The following is a 23,674-nucleotide window of genomic DNA, read 5'->3' on the forward strand; positions in this document are numbered from 1 at the left end:
CTATTCGAATTTGGCGTTAGTCGATCATGAGATCAACGTGACATTAAGCCTATTTACTACTGCTACAGCCTTCTGCTTGCTTTTGCTTTCCCCGTCGAATTTGTCTGCAGACGCCACTCTGTTATTTCCCTATTGAGAGCAGTAGAGGCAGATTCGGACATTACCGACTGAAAACAACCCTTGTTCGACTACCACTCAAAGCTACTGTAGCCGAAAGAGTGTAGGCAACAAAATTTTCAACGGAGACAGGCACAAATCAGTCTTTGGCCCTTTGCTGATCTGCTCAAGGTTCTCGATCAGCTTAGTTCGTCACAGTCATTGAATGATTTATAGAGGAATTTCGTTAGAAATGGTTGCGTCGTGGGCAATGACGTTGTTTGTAAGAGCATCGAATGGTAAAACATCCCTGCGGTGTTGGAGACAAATACACAGCTCGGGCAAGTACATCGAACCAGATGTCTATCGTCCACCAAACCGGGCTAAGTGGGCTCGCGCGATACTGCGAAATATAATGCATTAAATAGATATGGACTGACAAACGTGAAATCAATTTAAATCTACAGCTAAACGTCGTTACAATACGACTGTGAGAAGATACCTGAGGTCTTCCATTAGAAATTTCCGTGGATTGAAATAGTCGATGGTTAAAAAAAAACCTTTAGATATATGTAGATATATTAAAAAACGTGTTTTCTTTGCTGCTAGAAGAGACATGTGTCATTATTAGATAATTGCTGTTTACGCCTTTATTTTCCGAAGTTGTTTATTTGGGTAAAACCTTTGTCAGCGGAAAGAAGTACCGATACTTGATGTATCGGCCTGAGTCTCTAGATGTATACGGTATCTGACCGGACTCAGCATTCTGACGCTCTCAAAGCTGTGTTCTTTGCTCGAGTTAGGATGATCGATTCGAAACGTTTTTTGTGTAAGATATAGTCGGTGGATTTCTAAAATTGTATTTCATTGGTTAGTTTAGGGAAGATGTTTTCTATAGCAGGCATCACGAGAACAAACATAGCTTTTTATCTGAGGAACTTCAGAGATATGTACTCTGATACATGCGTCATTACAACGTCCGATATATCAACAAAGACGTATGGCGATCTGCACAGACTTTAGAGATACAACAAGCGCATGCCTTTTTGCTCGACTAAACAATTTGTTGTTTGTGTTTAAATCAATGGAGAGTAATCCTATTATATTTCGTTCAAACAATGCTAATTTGATATATATTCTCTTGAGTTGAAATGCGGGAATATGATGATGCTAAAACGACCACCTCTACCCATATCCAGACAAACTAAGGCCTACATTAGATGCCCATATCGACGAAATAGATATAGCCACAAAGCTACTGTTTCCGCATATCGGTAATTATAATCCAGTATGAAGCAAAGTGGCTTTTTTCAAAAATGGAATTATTAAAAATAATGCACCCGCGAACTCAACGAATTTCAATCAATGTTGATTGGCTTCTAAAAAAAAATTACTCCCTTTCCTTAATACCAACTTCCACTACCACTGGTATAGCCCATCTGCACTGAAATAGATGCTAATCTGACGCGTAAAATGTCTGGCCAGACGCCCTAGATTATAGAATCGAAACGACGTCATTTAAGATTAGTAAGCGAACCTCTCTTTGACCTATAAGCATTGAACAAGCAGAGCTTGATGATAGGTTTCCTCCTATTCGTTTAGCCGACCTATGAGATTTTCTGTTTTTTCCCTGTGACAACAAACAGTGTGCCGACCGAAGCTGCTATCTCATGCAATGGGTCTTCAAAACTGCACAAATAAACCCATCTTCCTGTCTCCCTATGTTCTCCCCAGTACCGGTGCCGCTTGCCCTGCTGCGGGCAGGCAAACACATTGGCTGCAGTGTATCGCATTATGTTGCACTGATACAACACTACCAGTAGCGCCAACGATCGGTCATGGGGGCTTCCCAGCTGTCAACTGTTCACGGTGTAATAAATAGAAAGCATAATATAACGACATGATGCAAGCGCGGCACGAGAAGGAGAGATTCCGTTCCTACTATACAGAACTGCCTATCGGATTATCGCCGTATAAAGCCCCTCCCCATACTAAGCGTATTGAAGTATAGTACAACATACAGGCTATTGTGGAACGAATGAAAACGTATCAACGGGAGTTTGCGTATCGAGTTTGTGGGTGTGGCCATGTACGTACTCATTAGCTTGTCTTCACTTTGTGAATGAAAGGATGATGACTGTTGGATGACGCCTACGCCACAGTAATGATGGCGCAATATGGCGCAAGCCGACATATTTTTGTCCCATTGAACTACTTGTGAAGTTGGCTATTGGCAGACATTTCCGGCCAAATGATAAGCTAACGATAATCGAAGAAGTGAAATATGTCTAGAAGCAACGCAAACGCTCATGCAAAAGTGTGGATTAGATCATTCATATGAAGAGCGGTAAACTTCATCCACGACAAAATCGACTCTAGATCGAATCAGGCAGCGATAAGTGATGAGCGTCTGGGTTTTGCTGATCTTGTTTGTGTCAATTTTTCCATCTACGATGCTTGCACTTAGCTCAGAAAAATAGTGGACTGTGTATCTCGGAACACAAACGATAAAAGTAATGAAGCTTTCTTTTCCATCAGTTAACTGCTTCGAGCAACTGGTCCTCTGAGTATGGCGTTCAGTCTGCCCGTTCCTTGTATTCGTGTGATTTTTGAAACGAGTTTAAATATATATATATATATATATTGATTAGTTATATCATTCGTAGTGATTATATAGTTCACACGTAAGGTCTGTATTGTGCGTGCGTATCTCTAGCCTTGCGTTGCGAGGCGACGACCCTCAGCCTTCGTCTGTACTTGCTTCATTCAATTTCTCGTTAGAAAAACAACCTGTTTTCGTACAAATGATTACTAAGCGTATATAAGCCAGTATTTTGAAGCGCAATGTAACAGCCAGCTAAAACAAACCGTAGTCATTATAGTTGTTGTTTCGGATAAACTGAGATCTCTCCCTGAGTATCGAAGTGTTTATCGTAGCTTGTTAACTCCAGTGGCTGTCAAAATGACCACTGCCATTATTAAAAGCTACGACGCAAACACTCTTCCTTCAATTGCGTCCATCCACTGTTAAATTGAGGCCAAAGGCGATGCGTTAAGGCGGCTTCATCATGCTTTTCATGTATAGCGCTATAGTTGTCAATCGAAATTCAGACGCACGGTGACGGCCCATACAGCCTGCAGATCCGCCAGCTCATATTTTCAGTGGGAACAACAACGACAATCCTATTAGGAATGCTACGTTCCAAGAGCTTGAAGCTCCATATAGGTACGTTAGGATCGTTAAACGCATCGAGCCATTGGCCGGGGAGTAGACGCCAACAGTCGACTCGCTTCGGCGAGAGCGTGCGTGTGATATAATTTTTTTTAATACTACTGGTTTCTGATCGGCCTATGCCCGATGCTTACTAAACGCGCTGCCTGATGCTCGGATCATAAAAGTTATAATACCAATTGAATGGGCTCATTGTCTATCTCTTTCTCTTTCCGTTTGGACGTCCGAACTAGATTTGTAGTCCAACGGCAATTGTATTGGAAAAAAATATTTGGGAAACCCCAAAGTTTGTCAGCTCTTACGAGCGCTGTCATGGGCCGGCATTCAGCAGGAAGGGCAAACGAGGTCATGCTAAAACGTGCGCCTGTCACACCGACAGAAAAATTCAGGGAGCAGCTGTAGGCAAACAGGCAGGCCACCTTCGCGAAGCCGAGAGACCCGGCCCGCAATCCAACTTGTTCGGTCATGCTCATGATGATGTTCATTTTAGGACACAGAACAGCTAAGGAAACAATGGAATAATCAGAGTCCGTGCAGGAAGGAAGGCATGCGGAGCGAAATTATTGGTCCGCTGCGTACAATGTGTCTGTATTATGCAGCTGATGTAGCTCCGCATAGAAGCTATCTGTACTGTTATATATATATACACCTGGCTGACTTGGCGCTGTCATAATTCCGAAATATTAGCTAAGCCTAATGGCGCACCAAATTCGCCAACACCCAGCAAACTTCAGATTTGGACCTTGATGGTGTTCTATCCTGTACATTTGTATGACTTAAAGAAAATGTGATTTTGATTTGTAGACCAACAAAAGAGTGCTTCAAACAAAGTTCATTAGTAACCAGCTTGTACTGGCTGTTGAGGGATAATGATGGCCGTTAGTGCTTTCATAAAATAGACATTTACCTTCCTACCTCTGGTCCTAAGCACACGTCTCCGCCTTCCATCAAGTAGAGTATATGTCGTGCTTAACGTGCGCGTGCTGGTAGACCTCCACGACATGAATGTTGATCATTTTCGTAGCTGAAGCCGGCCTCTCATGTAAACATACGCACTCTACATCCTCCCGTTCACTCGGTATGGGAGGGTTGTTGCTACTAATAAATGCAGTAGATTAGACCTGGATTTAGAGAAGGAAAGCGTACCGCTTTCCGAGTAACGCTGGAGTTAATTCAAATAGAAATCAATTTCAAGGGCGTGCTTTGAATAGCGAGTTTTATATGGACACATATGATCGTAAAGTATAATGGTTGCAAGACAGTCCTTGGTTGGAACTAATCTCCATACCACATTATGCCATACGACCTTCCTTTACGATGCATTATTAGTGTATCGTTCTGGCCGGCATGCTAACAAGCTTCACGACTGGGCTCGTTGTCTTCTAATATCTGTGTTTTCGGTTAGAGTGAGTTTGACGATAACATTTCGATTTCAGTGAGCTCCATGGCCACCACCAAGACATATCGGAACGAACTCACGCAAAAGGCAAACACTGAGTTTTTTGTGGGAATCAGTCGGGGTTTTGTTGGCGTCGTCATTTAGTAGTTCTGGGAACGGGTGGGCGCAATAACAGAAAAAGACAGTGAGGAAGGGAATAGGAGTGACGAATGAACGAACGATAGCTGATACAGCTCTAGCTAAACTATCAAGCCGTCGGTTAGCATATGCGGATAGGTTCCCTTAATGACATGGAATGGTACAAAAAGACATTCCCGTGCCAACACACCGCAAAAAAGTGAACATATACGATATGGCTAATCTGCGTATTTGAACTGGCTGAGCCCCTTCAATTTGTTCGTTTCAGCTGGGGGAGCTCGGAGCTCATGATCATCAGACGCCCTCAGAGGCATCAAAAAGCGTTGCCTCTCTGGGACGCTAACGATGACCGTATTCACCATCAACGCAGTGGGTAGATAGACTCAAGCGAAAAAGCAAATTTCCCCATAGAGACACTACTGAACATGATACTCCAAACTAATAATAACTAACCGAGCCAACAATTCGCATATGCAAAACAATTAAACAGGGTACTCTTCCCGCATTGTCTGATGACGTTCTCTGCTATCAGCGAAGGCAAAGCGTAGATGTAGAGTTAGTGTTACTTTCTGTGCTGCAAATAGCCAGCACCGTGAGTTCCTCTATCGAATGCAACTCATCGATATGAAATCGAGACAGATCAAGTGGTCCCTGTCAAAAAAATGTATTAAGACGGGACCAGGCGGTCGTGTCTGTTGCGAGATGTGAAATAGACAAGAAATTGGGCTGGGATACAAGAACTTTGCTCTTGCCCACATGTAATGTTCTACGCGCGCACTACGAATGTCGTCAGCGGTGAGACGCTGGCGGAAGTGCCAAGGATCGAGGAGAAGGTTTGGCAAAATCTTCCCTAGGGACCTAAAACACCTAATAATAAGATAATAGGTTTTCCCTATTACCGTCACTCGTAAAGTGGCAAGGAACATTTGTCGTTTTCGTTGCTGCATCGTATTCATCCGTGAGGAGAAAACTGAAATTAGGGATGTATCTCTTCGCTGGAATAGCCTTCTAAATAATTCTGGATAACAACGTTATGCAGAACCACGTTAAGTGAGGTACAGGATAGTAAATATAGCTAGTTTTAGCTATGTGTTCTTCCTCATTTTCTACTTAACTATTAATAGAATCGGAATTATCAGTCAATGGATAAGTATCAACAGATAAAATTCCTTCTGCCTTTTACAATTACAGTATACAATCCAAACCTTACTGCAAACCTGTAGAATTCCTGTGTGTACGATGCCCTGTCGACGTTTTTCGTTAGCGTTAGACTTGGCTACCCGCAAACTTTAGGTAACATTATAGCTGGAGCTCGGCGCCCCTGAAGCTTTACGTTTTCGTCTGCCTGCTTGCAGCTCGGAGCTCGCAGCCGTGAAAATTAGAATCATTTGGAAGTAAGTCGTGGTCAGGCGGTAAAGCCCGAAAGGACAGGGCAGCATTAAGACCTAAAGAATGAGAAGGTGCCCAGCAGTTCTCACATAACGCGGAACTGACATGATCTGCGTTTGAGATGTAGTAGGACCATTGCGAAGACTAGGTTTTCCCATAGACGCTCAGCTTTCCCAAAGGGATTAATTCCGGTTCTACATTCCTTGACAACAATAGCAGCAGAGGCTGCCATCCCTTCGTATTAGATATAAAGAATGATAATTGTGGTCTTTGGAAAGGTCCTTGCCTCTCAGCATACTTCACTTTGACGCACAGTCAGAAAAGCCAGTCTATCCATATCTTCACGGTTGTTTGGAAACCAATTGCTCCAGCGCCTTGACCCTCTGCGGTAGGGATCCCTGTTTCCCGGGAGCGCCTTCTGATGCTTTCTTCGGTCCACTGTGCTCCGCAGTGGCAGCAGAGGCATTGTTAGGCACGTCCTCCTGTTCTTTTTGAGAGGAGTGCACGTTTCGAGTCATCTTTTTTACAGCAAGCCTGACATCGATTCCAACCACGTAATTCAGCTGACGACGTTCGCCCAACAACAACTCGTAAATCAACTGCTACTTCAAACTAGAAGCATCGACTGTTGTTGACGGGCAGAAGATACAAGGCTTCGAGTCTGCCGCAAAGAAGGTAGGCAAAATCAATAATAAAAGCTATTGTGATACATAAAGGATGACACCGTCAATGTATGATACTGAGAGCGGTGAGGTTGGCTTCTCCGTCAGCGTGTATGTATTTGTATTTGGACAGTAGCATGCTTACCTGTGGTACGTCATATATGAACATTCGTAGAGACAATGTAAGAGCTGAGTCGGGTTTTCGCACCCGCCATTCGCCTAGTCGAAGTTACACTGCCGCCCAAGGTACACAAGTACGCGACTGTTTGAAATTTGACTACATCAAAGATAGTGCAGTATTAGTTCGGCTTGTAACGTTAGAATTGGGGGTTTTTGCAAGTATAGGACGGCCCAATGTCGTTCTAGCATACTTGGGGCTCGGTGCCGCAGACGCTCTTTATATAGCAAGGCTACACAATTCAGAATAGACAGTTCGACAGAAGGAGCAAAGCAGCAGTTTCAGCATTACATTCTAGAAGGCCATCCCCTGATATTGGTTTCCGACACCGGTTGCTTCTTTCTTCGCTGTGGCTTGCCCTGGCGGGAACCATGTGCAGGGTAGTTCAAGCGGTACCCGTTACGCTGGCCGGTCACGGCAAGAGGGCGTGGCCGCAAAAGGCGCTGTGCAAATCTGCGTAAGACTTAGATATTGAAATTGATGTTGCGACGCCAGTCGCATTTACCTTTCTTGGACCTTTTTTCCACCTAATTCTGTTTAACGTGAAAACTGTTCCAGAAATGAGGTTTGGTTGAACTTTCCTGCAGCGAACAGAAAACGCTCCTGCGAGAAAAACGTTTTGCCTAAACCAGTAGTAAGCGGAACATCCAGTAGTAAGCAAAATCAGCGAAGTTGGTCTGTGCGTCATGAGTATTCGAATGAACAAAGATCGCCCTTTTTGCAACGTACATGATGTGCCCAACGCACAATTTCGCGAGGAAAATACCATCCCTGGTGTAATAACGGGAGGCTGTGTGGATCGGGTGAGACGAAAACGAAGCGCCGCTTTTGCATCAGACCCATTGAAGGGGGTTTCTTATTGAGGGCATGTGCGGATCAGCGTAGTGATATGCTAACTTTTATCAGATGTATACAGCATAATTCTTCTCGTTTCTAGAGCCTTACGATTGCGACAACGCCTATATGACACGTGTGGTTAGATGGGGAAAATCTAGATCGTATTTCTAGCAAAGTTAACGGGGCACATATGGATATTATATGTTCGATATATACGCGAGAAACTAGACGACATCCGAAATACCCGGTGTTCAGTGCCCTTAGTTACGATGTCAGATACATTGATTGAAGGACATCGACTTAGGATTGTAAGTTGCAATTTTGGTTGGAATAGATATTCTACCCTTTAATTAAAACAGTATGCTATTTAACTAAAATGACGAGCCACAATCAAGCTTTTTTAATAGACGAGTTGACAGATTATGATAGAAATTCAGGAGAAATAAGTAAGTAAATCGTCTAACTGACAAATTTTTTTGACGGGACGATCGAGTGTACAAAAGCTATCTAGGTCAGTAAAAATAGTAAGTAATAAAAACATGTAAAGGTATTCGAACGGAGTATCTACTAATAGAAGATTAACTAACTTACGAGCATTACAGAACCCGTGAAAACAAAGCGAGGGAATAAACAATAACTTACTTTCCCCTAAACGTAAAATTAAGAATAATTTGCCCTCTTATGAAAACTGTAGTGAAGTTTCGAAAAGTAGAGTTTCGATAAGGAAACTCCACAAGTGAATGAATAAAAGTATAGAATTTTACCACAGGTTATTTGAATTCATGTGAATCTATATACGATGCTATAATAAATTCTCTAAACTCGACCCCTCCCCCACTCAGTGAGTTACCTTTGAAAATACAAATTTAAACTTATGTTATTTCTACTCAGAATTCCGCGTACAATGAATTCTTTTTAATGACATGTTGCCCACAATATTTTACGTTAGAGCTTTCAGAGTTCGTCAGGTGGTGGAAGTTACCTTATATAATGAAAAACGCTGTTCAGAACAACAAGAGGAGTATAGGTCGGAGTTTTTTTTTTATACATACGTTGGTAGGTTCGTCTTCATGTAATAGCAATCGCTTTCGAGCATAGACTGTCATCTCGTGTTGTAAATTTCACAAGCAAACACATTCCTACTGCTTCATGTCACAGCTCATACTTCTCTGCTTGGTAGCTGCAACACTTTCAGGTTTCTTTATGACAGCAAAGCCATTTTGGATAAAACTATTTGCGACAAAAACCATGGTTTTGTTAGTTCTTGGCCACATAGGAAATAACATTTGAAATGAAACATTGTTCCCTTTAGCTAGAGTGGCACCCTTCGGACGATTGTTGACTTAATATAACAGTTACGGCTGACAAGCTCTAAGCATCGTACGAAATTTCTATTGTCCTGACAATTTGACGTTTGTTACTTAGTCTTTGCATAGTATGTACCCACCTCCATTACAACGAGGATCAGAGTCAGAAACAGCGGCTTGCTGAGTACTTTTTAGAATGTCGATATTGGCTTAACAGTGATTGCCCTATCTTTTGTCCTCTAGCAGCCTAAATCTGTCGCTGTACAGCTGCCAGGTCCATTACCCCCGTGGGGGTGTTTAAACGTATTTGGTACGTTGAGCAGGCCTAGTTATAGAATGCCTTGTACACTTTAACAACTAGGTCTAAGCGACACAAGACAAGGCTAGGAAGGCAGGTAGGCTTGTCATTCGTATCGTTTGTAAAGTAAATCGGTCGATCTAGCTCCGACAAGATTGAAGATGATATTCGGTGCTACTGCGCGGAACGCAATTAGGTATATTTAAGAGTGACGGGAATGTGTGTTAAACTGTACCTATTGCTACTTATCGTTAAGTGAGCTCGATTAGGTGTACATTAGTGGATAGTACAGTGGGATTTATTAACGAGTCGTGATATTATGGGGGTGGCAATCCCCAATAGTATATGAACCAGACATGTAATACTGGTCAAGTGGCCGTGAGTGGAGGCAGAGCTTGTCTCAATGCACGATTCTAAATTAGTAAACTATTTGAGGTGGACAACCTACAGGTTAGCTAAAATTAGCTCCGATTATCCGTGTATATATATTACAAGCGAATCCAGTAGACTCTGAACTTGAACGCCTTTCGAACTAGTTAACTTAGAATGATGGTTCTTTTTTGTATACGGTTTTTTCTTGAAGCTAACGGATTATCATTTTGACAGCAGGTGGCAGTATGGTTGCGCCACAGCTAGCAGTGAAATGAAGCGAAGTTGATTATTTTCATTATTACAGTTCCTTGAAGCAGACATTGACACCTCACCATTGCGTAGCTTTCAAGTGTTCTAAGGTGCTTAAGCACGAATCAGCCAATGTCGACCATAACCTTCAGAGCAATCCGTGTAGCGCTATGGGCTCCATCAGCGACTCAATCGAAGCTATTCACGCAATGACGGAACAGACAACAAACTTAGCGCGCTTGTTTCTTCTTGATTGTAGCGCAGGATTAACACGAGAATGTATTGCTGCTCCAAGAGGAGGCCTGTACACCAATGGCATTCTAGGGGGAAGTTGCAGGAAGGATAGCGTTTTAGGAGTCTTGTTCAGTACGAGCCACTTATCGTGGCGGGACCCTTGGTCCCCACCAGTGATGGGCTAGGTGGGCTCCAGGACATTGGGACCTGCTCATTCGCAGTAAACGGTTAGAACGCAATGCAGTAGCTATACACCCTGTACGGAGCAAGCTTATGTATACATAAATTGTCCCTTCTACAAATAGTGAACAATGTAGGTTGCATAGTGGAGCTGCAAGCTAGCTTGGATACCCAATAGAAAGTGTTGTAGTTGGTGCGAACAGTCAGACTCGCGATGGGGCGTCGAGTCGACACTGTTTCATCTGTTACCATATAGGTGGCGTTCTGTTTGGCAGAACGTTTGTCTTGATATATCTACAGCGATTAATATTATTAACGGTAGCCATATGTCACTACGATTATGGGAAGTGGCTGGCGACTGTGGTAGCTAAAACGGTGCCCCGTTTTAGTCAAACATGGACCGATCGTGATTCTGTGTTTACAGGACCGACTGGAGTAGGAGGTGATTTCGGGCATAGCAAAGTACATTTTGTCATATTACTATTATTTTAATGGCCATAAAAATTCATTTTTATTTTTTTTTTATGTAATTTATCAGCACGTTATTACAGAGTTTAATGTCTTGTCAAAGCAGGAACTTTTCAGCCCTTCTTGCTTAACGGACTCGTTTGACAAAATGCTGCCACTGAATCCTTTAGTGGTGGTCCGATTCGCAAAAGATGAGCCATTTTAATGTTCGAAAGCGCCTCGTGCCATTATCGGCTTCTTCCGATGAGTTGAGACCACAAACAAACATGACAATTTGCTACGGCATTAGGTACCGCCCAGTTTCACATAAGATGTCTTGGATGAACATGTATTTTCTATGAAAGTATATTTTTCCTTTTATTCTATCGTCATTCCGTATTTCACTCCTACTATCCAGGTGAACTCATTAAGTTCTTTGCCCTTGTCCAAGCTAACGCTTCGATCACCTTTCTTCAGTGACGTCGAGTGTCGTATCATATTATGCTCTCTGAAGATCACTGGTAAGTAGGCTAAATCCGGCAAGCCTTGTACTTTATCCCATCGTCTTAGGATTGCCGTTTCTGTGGTTCGTTCGACTGATATAATAAACTGGTTTTTATGCTCTACTCGTTGTTAAAAAAGAAGAACGAGGCGCACCGGCCTCGAGAAGGAGGCTCAGGCCTGTCCTGCTTAGGTAGATGCCAGCAGAATATCCGAGAAGCACGTGTACGTTCTTTGGCGAATGCGTACCAACACATAGTGGAAAATGTGAAGTGAGAGTACGGCGCGAGACGAGTTCCCAACGAGCCATAAACGGCGGACTGAGAGGGTATGGATGACTGAAAATCCTCGTGCGACTGCTGTAACTAACGGCACGCTATTTGCCCCTTATCACAGTCAAGCGTGATAGCCTTTCCGTACTTTTTGCTATAGGCGTCTTGAGCGTGTTTTTATCCTTCCTTCGTCCTAGCTAAGGCCACTTCTGGCGCACAAAGAGATTTGGTCTAAAGATTATGATTAATATTAAGACAAAAACTTCTCATAAAGAGATGGGGAGCAAATGAAAAAGCTCTAGTTTTGTTGTTGAACTAACGAAATGTGTCATTCCTTTTAGACCTTAAATTCACTGAGTTTTATTGGCCTGTCGGCCACTTTATGGGAGCACACACGCTACACAAACTCTTAAAAGATCACAAAAACACATTTATGAGCTGGAAATATACTAACAATCAAAGTTGTCGTGTGTTCGAAATTATAAATAGGCACATTTATTTCTGTTTAAATAAGAAAATGTTAAAGCAAAGCTATGTTTATACTTCGTCAAAACTCTAACATGGTATTTAAATAATTAAGCCTCTCTTTCCATCGGAAGGCCTGAAGAGTTTTTTGAACAGACTCGAATAATAGAACTAAGCATTTCAACGCTTTAGAAGTTGATGCTTGTGTAAGATCGATGTAAAAAAGTGATCCACAAGTTGCTCTTTAATTAACTCTGACTAGACCTATCATTGATCCCAGCAGCTGATAAACCCATGCTGATTGACATCGAAATAGGCCCTTGGAATAACTTTATTCCCGTTATCTTTCTAGGCGTCAGTCTGAAACGCAACGCGTACATAAAGTAATATCACGTGAAAATTTTTAACTTCGCCCACAACAACGCTTTATGCCGGATAAAGCGTATGGATGAGCTGAAGATCCTAAAGGAAAGTTCATCGTAACAACGCGACAGTACTATGCTCTAAGTATCTATACAAGTAGATCGTGGACAGACAACTCGTCACCACGCTTAACGTAAACGGTACATTACCAAAATGGATAGAGGTCCGAACGATCGTAAGATAACGTCGTTTCGTCCACTAATCTATGACGTGTTATCAACTAGTAAACTGCCTGGTTATCAAGATGCGCATAGAGACGCAACTTATTTAAGCAAATAGCGGTTATGCTCAACGGTAAGCGCCACTAAAACAGCAACGTACGTAAGTGCTTTTGGACCTGATTAGAACAACTTTTTGAAATTTATTTTAATTATATGGAAGAGGCTACAGGGAACAGTTTTAATAATGTGTCCTTCACAGGCCATCGAACAGCCATTTCTAGATAGGGACGCGTTACGAGCTTCCCGAACAGCTTGTGCTTTGCCCGGAGACCTTAATGAACCTTAATGAACTTAGTGGACTTGGAAATGTGCCGCCCACGTCGCATTAATCAAGTTGGTCAGTGTGAGATGTTTGTTTGTTGGCAAAATTAGGAAGCTTATTCCTATTATAGCCTCTCACATAACAAGATAACGTGTGCTCCGTGTGGAAATTTAAAATTAGAGAAATTTCATCCACTGAAGAACGTACTGCATAGAGCTGAAAACAAATAAGTATCGGCATCCCCCTGTTTCGAAATAGATGGAAACTCACCTCTCTGTGACCTCGCGGAAGTCGCGATGTGAATGTTTGCTTCGACTTGCTTGCGTCTTTTGAAACGGATCAATATACCTATGAAAACGTAAATGCTCATATATAAGGTAAAAATCATCTGCCTATTGAGTAATTACCATAATAATATGCTTTCGGCTCCATGTTGATCGGCTATATGTGAAATTTCGAGGCCGCCTCATTCATATGTCTCTATCTGTTTCTGAGTTTCTAGGTGCAATTGATTAGCTTGCTAAGGCTATAGTATTGTGTTATATACCTGGAAAAGAAATGCACTCAACTGTTCGAACCTTCTAAATCCTTTACAAAGGGTTCCCTCCAGTTAACCATCAGATCTGCCAGACAAACGCTCGCCCTCTGCTGTTATTCTGTTTACTACAATCTTCACAGACATGATTGATAAATAGAATAGATTGAACTGCGCTTTCAATAGTGGGATACGGCCATCTCTGCCGAGGAAACACGTGAGTACGTTCCGGTTGCAAAGCACATTGGCATGAGCGCCAGTATAAGAGATAAGGTATTCTACATCATAGCTTAATTCCTTTTTGTTGTTCAAAGGACAGGCACAATCTAAATACGTCTATCAACCGCCTAGCTAAAAACAGAAAAAAAAACACATCTAAGCCAAGACAAGACAGGAGGCGCAAGGGTTGCGTTGCGCGTAAATATTTGCGAGCGGACGTTTGTGGTGTATATGAGATTTGCATAATTATAATAGTCCGATCGAAGTAGTAATTTTTAGTTGCTGGATGATTCTGTTAATCTTTCAAGTAGCAAAAACTTTGTGTTCTTGCACTAATTTAATGTGGGCGAATATTGCTTGCCCAAACAGGGCGAACTTTTCTAAGAGGGTAAAGAACTAAACAGCTTGATCATGATCGCCATCTATCCAAGCCAAATCAGCCTAAATCTCTTTGAATCCTCGCCCTTTGTGTCTATTATCCGTAAGAATGATGAACGTATCGGGTCAGCCCTGAAATGCTGTTCTCACGTGAAATTTATTTCTGCCAAAAAATATCTTCATCCTCATGAATCACGATGTACATCGCAGCAAATGTCCTAGAATAGGAAGCTTAAGAGATAATAGCACGGCACCGAATCGGCAATACAAACAGTTACTCAATTGAGTCTGATTATAGATTAACTCTTAGAGCCGTGGCTAGGACTTGGTCACTATCATCGAAAGCCATTTCCGTATTTCAGTACATCCAGTTCCTGGTAGCATGGTACGGGTCCAATCTCTGTTGCTTCTGCCGGTTGTTCCCTGTCCCCATATAGATGGATACAAGATCTCATACAAATGCCCTTAACCATACCGCAGCTAATTGGTGCACGATGAAGCTAGCAGGTGGAAAACAAAACGTATGGTCGACTCTCTAGCAGCCTCTGGCTAGAAACTTTGAAGACACAGTTTGAAGCCACGGGCGCGAAAATCCCTAGAAAGCATCTTTCTGAACTGATTTAATGAACAACAGCTAGAAAGCACGAAGTGTAGTATGCTGTGTTTCCAAAAGGCCTTTCCTCATGCAAAGGTAACCTACTCCAAAGGAAACCTTCGCCTCTCACCTCGGGTTACTAATTTCAGATGTCGACCACAAAATGAAATATGGGAAACACATTTAATACACACAAATAAATTATATGTGCTTCGTATTACAAGGGGCGTGTTAGTTAGATTTTTACTCGACTTGTATAGTCGACATACGTTGTCTATTGTTTCGATCAGTTGAACTAGCACTTACCGGAATACGCGTTGTCTGGCAAGAATACGATTCAGTGTGCACCAAGAGTCAATATTTTGCCGAGGCACATACATAGAAGGCTTCATCACTCTGGCGTATATGCGTGTATACATATGTAAAATTTTCTCGCATGCGCACCTGCTAGTAGCTACGATGCCGATAAAGGCCGACGTCAAAAACCAATATCCCTATGAAATTTTTTACGTTTGATTTTTCAGTATGGTCCAAAACGAAAAGACGCTGCGAGATGTTGAAGGTGGTATTCAAATCTATTATAAAACAGACCATAGGGTATGTTGCACTTGGATCTGTTTCTATTAACTAGTTTTTTCCGCAGAAGCAAGACCTACTTTTTCCGCCGCCCGTTGCTTTCGAAAACTGTTCGTTTGTATAGTAAATGTCAATGGATCTCTGCAAGTGTGTCTGTACATATGCAAGAAACTTTTCATATCGTTCGAACGTGCCCGCTCTATGGTTGTGTCTATCTAGCCCCCTAGTGTGCATTAACGAATGAATCATCGGCTATTCGGAATATTGTCGTTTTTATTTAGTGTGAAAGATAGCAATTTTCTCAACGCTTCTTCTGTAACCTTCCACGAGGGCTCTTATTGTCTAGTTGACCTGCTATCTATTTGACATGCGGCTGTGTTGTATTCGAATGCTCGCCCTATAACCTGCTACCTAAGTACCAGCTGCAGTCATCGTGGATTCGCCTGTCGTGGCCACGAGGTTCTCAGCTGGTCGTTAATTACCGAATTGAATACTGTTGCTCTTTATGCGTTACTTCGGCTCCACTTAACGAGCAATGTACAGATCAACGTAATATGGCCGCGCTGCCGTGATATAATAATAAATAAATAATCGGATTATTTATTTATTTATCATAAGACGCGTATCCGGTACGGAAGACTTCGCGTGCATTATGAACAGTGGCATAACATCACGGTTCCTATAAAGGTATCCCTTTAGGCTACCGGAATTCTAAAAAAATTGGCGGGTCTTCCACACAACAGTGATATGACTGCCTCAGAACAGTTCCGACCTTGTTTGACTCTTGAATGTTGTTGAAAGATTCTTGTAGCCGGTTATATTTCTGCTGGATCGTGTAGCTGGTTCAACACCAACCTTTACCACGTCTGCTAGCGCAACTACGCCTAGAGGTGTCCCTAGTAGACGTCGCTTTTTATCAACGGACGAAACTCATAAATAACTACAATTTTGAATTAAGATCAACTTAGGATGTTGGCGGGCGTCGCTCGGTCGTATTGGTACCCTAGAGATTGCTTTGTTAATGCAGAAAAAAGAAAATACTCAAGGAGGAGCAGTCTTTTCGGTATCGACAAAAAAGCACAACTTCTGTTGTAGCTTTCATCTACTATTATTATTATTAGGTATTTATATATTGTAATGAACTTGCCGGTTTTCAAATACATCGCCAACGCGACATCCCAGTATCAGCGTGACCATTGTCAACAGGACACTGCACCTTTCTTGTCAGGAATTAAAACAAGTAAGCACATATTATTAACACTTTCCGTCAATCTTCATTTATTCAATCGAAGTAAAGATATCAACACGTTCACAAGCTAGATATTTTTCATCTTTAAGAAGGCAAACAGTCCCGAAAGCAACGTCTGTGCCGTACAGATGTGTACTATACTATTTTGAGCAAGTATTATATGAAATATACGACTAATCCCTACAGGAGGATTTTATTGACAACTTTTTTGTTTTTGCTGAAGACAACCGAATTGAACTGTTGTTTATATCGCCTGAATCAGACAACATGGAGTCGCAACGTCCGCCGATCGTGTAACGCCGCTTCTCATAGCTTGGACAAGTAAGTACTTCAGCTGATTCTCAATCGCAGACTTAGGCTAAGCTAATGTTCGTCCTTATAAATTCTCACTCCGCCCAAGATCAATAGTTTGATCGTATAGTATGATCGAACGAAGCCATGGAAGTCTGAAACAGCGGTATAAACAGCACAGAATGGCAGACTGCGCGATACGTTTGAAGTAGAGACGTGAGACGAAAGGAGAGAAGAAGGCGAAAGATCAAGACCGAAACAAGGCGATCATCAGGAATCGCCACGAAAAACTCTAAGGCATCGGCCCCCGGAAGCCTCTGCCATTTCGCTAGCTTGCTCACCTCTATCACCGCCACTGCACAGCTGTTTCGCAGTACCTTTACATTTGGATCATTCGGCACGGTACCACTGGCGCCGTCGATGGTACTGCGTCAACTCAATAACTTATCGGCGCCTTTATCCCAAGGCATCGTCGAGCCTCGGAACGATCGTACGTTCTTTTGAACTTCAAGTTTCATTTGTTTCGACAGCTCGGATTCTACGTCGCGCAGAGGTTGCGTTTGGAGGCAGCCGGGATCCAAATCTGAACAGAAATACAGATTTGGAACCCGGCTGCTTGCAAACAAAGAACAGAATACTACCGTAAGAATCTGACACTTGTGTACAGCAGCACTTAATTTAGCATAAGTATGGCTAAAGTTCAAGCTAACCGTCCGAAGTTTGAGCGTGCCGCAATTCAATGAGACGAATTAGGCGAATCGCTTTTTCGGAAAACACAATGGCAGCAACCGAAATTAGGAAGAGTACACTCTAAGTCATTGGTCTACGAGAGCAAAATGAATCAATACATAGATGTCCAAAGGTCTGCTACAAACAAACTACAAAGGACCAAAGGGGAAATAATGTGACCATTGCCCTATTGCAACTTGCAGCGTGAGCAGTTACCCTTCGATAGTTCGCGTCGTCTAGTTTTGTAGCGTACAAGAAATCGACGAAATTACCAAATCGACGAGGTAATTTGGGTTCACAGAGCATCCTAGAGAGAAGCAGCGTGCATTGTGTATCCGTGATGACATGCTGCATATGTGTGTATGGTCGCGTTGATGTAGTATTGTATTGTTGTTACCGATAAGAGGAATGAAGTCGACGGTGTATTTTCAAATCCCTTGTTTTCTTCCTTGTACTGTTTCGATTGTTCAATAATAATATGTATGAAAACAACTCGGTGACAATCCACCGATTATGAATCAGCTCTCTAAGTACTGCCATCCATCGACTGACTCAGATGAGGGCAAAGGCCGAGCTGGGTTTCGGAGCAAGTCAACTTAAGCACTAATCCTTATATAGCATTACGGTGACAGCTGACTGCCATACACATAGGCAGAGGTAGCACCACTGTGTCCTGCTCTGCTCCTTTTTCGAAGTCCCTCTATCTTCGTTTTTCTGGATCTTCCCAGCTTAACGCGTGGCCTTTGCTTGAGGATCCAGCGGACAAAAACAAAAATTACCTTTAACCGACCGAAACGGGAGAATCTAGCGGGACGGGAAAATGTCGACAGTCTTACATTACGAACAGAGACGAAAAACTGCGAGTCGAAGACGAACAGTCACTGCCACTACGAAATTTAACTGATGTAACGGTGGGGCATGTAGGATAGATAGGCCGCAAGGGTAAGTGCGAAGGTCGGCGAGTGTTTTCCTTTTTGACTTTGGAGAATCTAAATATCTTCGTTAGCATTGCCGTTCTGGCACTTGTTGATGTCCTCGTGATCTTTCTTAGCAGTACCATTGTCAACTTTAGATGACGACAACGTTGAGGATCAGCATAAGCGCCTACGGTGATGATGGAGTTCGTTCTCTGCGCTAATGTCCATTGTTGGTATTGGGGGCGGCATCCGCCCGTTCTCAGCGACAAAATGATATCGTAATTGATGAAAAGAAAATTCGCACAACATCATTTTTTTTGCTTAGCCCTTAAGAGGGCTATGGCTTAAATAGGTTGGGTTTTATGAAGATTGCAGATAGGGCAAATGTCTGGATCAAGGTTAACTAGCTTTGAAATGAATTTGGTGTCATGTAACTGTACGCACATAGATGGCCGGATTGCATCGAGTTTAGAATAGGTGAACAGGATTTCCTAATATTACCCATGTAAAAAAAGCATGTGACATGGCACTCCACTTTGCTTTGGTGTAGCTTGTGTTATTTAGAAACTATAGGACGCCAATCGGTTAACAGACGCAGAAAGATAGGGTCACAATTACAGCTAGGAATATGTCTATAGCCGGTGGAAAAAACGAGCTTATTCTTGAAAGTAGACAGGAGATAAATAGGTGATGGCAGCTCTGTTTATCATCCGCCAGTGATACAATCGTAAAAAACGAATTCGTCAATGCTTGATTGTTTGTCGGTTGTGGCGAGCCATTGCAGAGATGTTCGGCTGGCATTATTTTCCATGTTGCAGTGATTACTGTGTGCGTCCTACGTGCGGACTCGATCCCGGTTATTAGATACTCATATAACTTGCACAACTTAACGAGGCCGTCATAACAGAGTGATAGGAGGCTGTCGTCACTTGTTGAAATCTCTCGATAAGTGTTCATGATAATTTTAGTCAGTCGTAGTGTTATAGCAATGCTGTCCATGTCTGAGATCGTCAGCACGGTCTCTTGGCACGTCGCTGCTAGTGCGAGCGTGAAGTGGTCATGAGGTGCGACTAGCACGCGCAAGCTTCTTCATGACGTAACCACGGCTTCATATTTGGTTATATCAATTAGATTCTATCTCCTCTAGTCGAAGACGTATCGGACGCATACTACACTATATTGGAAATCTCTTATTGTGGTCTTATATATTGGAAATGTATTACAACTATCCGTATCATGCTAAGCAATCACTGCGCAGATTTACAGCGTTATATATAGGCTCTCATCTTCTGCACAGTAAGCCGCACGCAGCATGCTTTGTGCCACTGATGAAATACTAGCAAAGGTAAAAACAAAATCTTACTTAGCTTTATGATGATAATAATAATAACAACAGTATACAGTGTAAAACACTACACAGATCGAGTGAAAAAATTTATTAGTTTTTATTATTTTTGATGACTGAACGACACAGTGGAGCAAGGCTTCGCTATTGTCTTCTACCTGCACAACGTAGCGCCCCCCAGCCTGGAAAGCATTGGTTTCAGTTGGATTTTATTAAGATGCTTTAAATATTACTGTCGGAAAAATTCGGAAGTTATATATAACTAACAAACAAGGGTACCTATGATCAGTCGACAATATAATTTATCATAGATAGTTTTTAATCTGTTTTCATTCACCGCGCGAATCAAATAAACGCTACCACAATATGAATAAAATATACTAGATCCAAAGCAAATTTATCTATTCCTATGACTATTACATTTAAAAGATATCATAATCCTCACTATCCTACATCTTAGTCCTACTACAGTTGTTTCTACCGAAAACCTGTTTATTATACACCTATGTAGATATTAGAAAACGACGACAAAAGAGTCATCGAGTTCTACGAGCTTTGGTCTTAGCTATTCCATGCGACAAGTTTCTATCAGGCAAAAAACGTCAGCAACACGATGCGATAAGACATTCCATGCACGTCGTCTGGCGGCAAATCTTTTCCCCACGACCCGAAGAAAATGCATTCTATAGAAAGAAACAATGGACAGTTATATACATCCGCAGACCTAAACAGAATCGGCCAAACACACACAACTTCTAGCATTGCAGAGGCAGCCAGTAGGCTTAGCTCAGGCGCATCTCCGGTGCGTCCTTACGCCATTACTTCGTGTACGACTTTCGTTACGGGCTCGACGTTCGTCTGCGATCCGTCCGCACTCGCCAGCTCTTCTCTCTGTTCCCCAGTCCCTGCGCGATCTGCTACTTTCGAGGGCTGCCTACATATATGCACACACATTCTATACCCAGCTATCGAGTTGATGCATGTGTACATGGCCATGAACTGACAGTCGTCATAGGTGGGCAATCCAACAGAAACCCAACCGGCAAGGCAAGCAACGACAACGAAAGCTTTCAAAGCTTTTTATCTTCTCGTTTATTCGATCCAAACAGAAACAGAGGAAGAGCGCAAGCGGTGGTTGTAGAGGCATTTTCGCCCGTGTGACGGTGAGCCGCTGGTTAGGTTGGGTTCTGTGGCGACGCCTATGTAAACATCACCGGCGCCAATGGGCATGAATAGACAATAAAGGCCAGAACGAACAGGGCAATGATGAGAAGGAAAGGAGAGAGGAATGCAAGAGGGGAAAAATTTCGGTTGTTTTTTGCTGTTTCACTAACGACTACTGCCACCTTTGCTGTTATTGTTATTATCTGAAAAAAGCTCTTGCAATCGTCGGTTACGCACTTTATTCCATAGAGAAAGTCTGGCTCTATTTTTGTTCGGCGTAACGAAACGATTGCTGATGATAAGCCTGGCGGAAAATGACAGCGGCGGTCACTGTCGGTATGTATATATTCCTTGGTTCTGTAGACATCTCAAAACGTTTTTGTCTCTCTGATAGAAAACTGGGAAAATTCTAATTGACATGTATATTTCATGCCTCGTGATCGTTCGTCTATCTTTTTTTTTACGCAAAATACGCACTAAATAGCAATGGTGAAATGGAATTTGATCGAGTCGTCAGCTGTAGGCGGGCACGTGCATGCTGAATTGTCCCGCTACAATCAATGCATTAGGTGAAGTTCAAATCGGATGAGGTGTGTCGTACAGATGAGGCATCGAACGTATTTACCTGGACTGTGAAGCTTTTCTTTTTCTATTCTTTTTCCTCTGTCGAGGAATCGTTTATTCGTTCTGATATTTTTGCCAGCGTCATTGGTCTTACCTGTTACGTATGGACGATATTTAATTTGTAATTCATACTATTATTGTTATTAAATGTGTCTATAATACAGATGCCGAACGTTTTTGGTGTGTTCGGACCTTTTACTGTGCGTAGTGTCACCCGCGTACTTGCCTAGGTATGCGCAGCCTCCGAATACGTTATGACCATTGATTTTGATTTTTTGTTGCTTTTGTTCAAACGCAGATCCTTTTAACCTTTCTATTATATTCTAGATGTTATTTTTGCCTGCTATATAGTGAGGTGCTGCGGACCTGGAACAGTGTCAGGCTCGTTTTATAACGTACCTTTGTGTCGATTGCCATCCATGAGTAGATGCCGTCACTGTATGCGTAATTTATGCAATTATCGTTCTGCAGTACAATATTATCTAATCTGCATATGTGCGGTGCTAGAACCAGTGATGACGCTTTTGTTCGTGAAAATCATACGGAAAAAAATATAGGGTGTTTAGAAGGACTTAAAGAGGTAATATGTAGTAATAAGTCAAAGAAGTTCAAGCGCGTATATTCGCTGAAGCACAGGAAACTTTAGAAAGAAAAAATAATTAATAAACCGTACTTCTAATAATTTCCTGCTATAGTAGCGAAATACATGTTCTTTTTTGTCCATTGAATTACCTAAAATCTAATGTTTGTTCATGCTGCGGCATAACAACTATATATTTAGCTCCATAAGAAAGTAAGACTTAAGCTCTATGTCGATTTTTCTACTATTTATGGCTATAATATTTCGTGTGATGATTGTGTCCTAAATATTTATGCTGTATGAGTTCTGTCGTCCTGTGAGGTGTTGGACACGTGATTTTTTAGTTAATTCTTCTAGCTGAACATACATATAAACTAGGTAAATGCCCTTTTTTTATTCACACGCAGTATATAGTTTATTTATCGCTCTGGTAACACAAAAAGCTTATTGTTTCAGTCCATCAAAGCTTGCCGTCTGCTTGTTGACGCACAGGGGCGCAACAGCATTCACTCTATCATTCAATAATGTTGAATTTTTTCTTAGAAATGCCACGCCATTTTCTAACCTCTTCCGCCAACTATCCTCCCAGCCAAAATCCTTTACACAGAAAATTCGAAGCATGCAATCTCATAAACAGAGAGAGAGATTGGTATAGAAACATCTTGCTACACCGAATCCAATTCTAGAATCTGCCTATAGTAATAGTGAATTGCTACTGCTGTTGTAGAGATAAGATACTACTAACACATTACGCTAGATATACGTTTTTATTGATTCTTCGGCAAAGGCTGACTAACACTCTGCTACTGTCCGCTTCGACGCAATACGACTCAATTTGAAGCACTGATTTCCCTGTGTTATCGAGACTTCACTTGTGCAAATAGCTCATCTTGCCAAAGCTTACGCCATTCTGTTAACGACCAATAATCTTCTTGTTTGTCAACAAGATGACCATGTATATTGTGTAATTATCGTCTCCTTTGCTTTGAGGTAGGTCTTTTTTTACCGAGACAACGGGACCTTGCCCACGAACTACCGCTTAGATTACCTCGATTTAATTCGTTCAAAATAGTAGACTTTGAAAGTAAGATGAATTTCACATTAATGTAGGACCGAGTTTTACTTATTTGTTTCATTATGTCTGCAAAAAAAAGATTGCGCATACCTTCTGCTCTGACCTATTTACGGCTTTTGACGAACGGTAACTGTTACATAAATTTCAAAGTTTCGTACTGCCGTTTCCCCTAGTATATTCTCCACTCGTCTTGTCTTTAAAGCACTCGCCTGTCGACATGCTTCGACCGCGTACG

The 23,674-nt window shown here is 42.1% G+C and overlaps 1 protein-coding gene across 1 annotated transcript in view; it reads left to right on the top strand.

The window, feature by feature from the left end:
• p130CAS (Serine_rich_CAS and FAT-like_CAS_C domain-containing protein p130CAS) overlaps positions 1 to 23,674 on the top strand; it is a 117,640-nt gene that overhangs the window by 7,837 nt on the left and 86,129 nt on the right. The window lies entirely within an intron of this gene.

The sequence above is a fragment of the Varroa destructor genome, unplaced genomic scaffold, assembly GCF_002443255.2.
Source record: "Varroa destructor unplaced genomic scaffold, Vdes_3.0 BEIS01000002.1, whole genome shotgun sequence".
In the NCBI taxonomy this organism is placed as follows: Eukaryota; Metazoa; Arthropoda; class Arachnida; order Mesostigmata; family Varroidae; genus Varroa; species Varroa destructor.